We start from the raw sequence: 843 nt of genomic DNA on the forward strand, positions 1-843 counted from the left end.
GAGTCCCGACCCCACCTCCGGGCAACCCGAGTCCCGACCCCACCTCCGGGCAACCGGAGTCCCGGGCCCACCTCCGGGCAACCGGAGTCCCGGGCCCACCTCCCGGCAACCGGAGTCCCGACCCCACCTCCGGGCAACCCGAGTCTTCACCCCACCTCTGGGCGACCGGAGTCCCGGGCCCACCTCCGGGCAACCGGAGTCAAGTGGAGCTCCGCGGTGAGTGGCAGGCCAGCGACGGCGCCCAAGCCCGCGTCCAACACGGGGCCGGAGGGACCCGGCCGTTCCTCTGGCGTCGCTGTGCGAGTTGAAGCGTCGAGAGGACCCGGAGCTTAGAGCTCGACACGGCCCCGAACTGGCACCGCTGATCCCCGTGAACGTGGCCACACGCTTCGGCCTCACGGACCAACACCCCCGGCGCGCGCGCGTGCGCACGCACTGCGAGCGCCCTTCCAGCAAAGGAAGGGAGCCGAGGGCCACCGCTCCCCAGACGCGGCCCTGGGGAAGGAGCCTTCGTGGGCACCGCTGGAAGTGGCTAGGGCTGGAGCGCTGCCTTGCAGGCAGGAGGCGCTGGGTTCGATTCCTCAGCACCACAACAGCAGGAAAAGCCGGAAGTGGCGCTGCGGCTCAGTGGTGGAGCGCTCGCCTTGAGCTGAAGGGCTGAGGGGCAGCAACCAGGCCCGGAGTTCAAATTTAAAAAAGACAACACAGTCCAAGCATGTGTTGGGAGATATACAGTTATAAATACACCCAGTTCCAATAGGGTTGTGGTTGTTACCAACTATGAGAGCACACTCAAAAAAGATGGCTTAAACAGCACTGGGGACGGACTGCAGCGCCTCCCGC

Source organism: Dipodomys ordii, unplaced genomic scaffold (assembly GCF_000151885.1).
Source record: "Dipodomys ordii isolate 6190 unplaced genomic scaffold, Dord_2.0 Scaffold66, whole genome shotgun sequence".
NCBI classification, from domain to species: Eukaryota; Metazoa; Chordata; class Mammalia; order Rodentia; family Heteromyidae; genus Dipodomys; species Dipodomys ordii.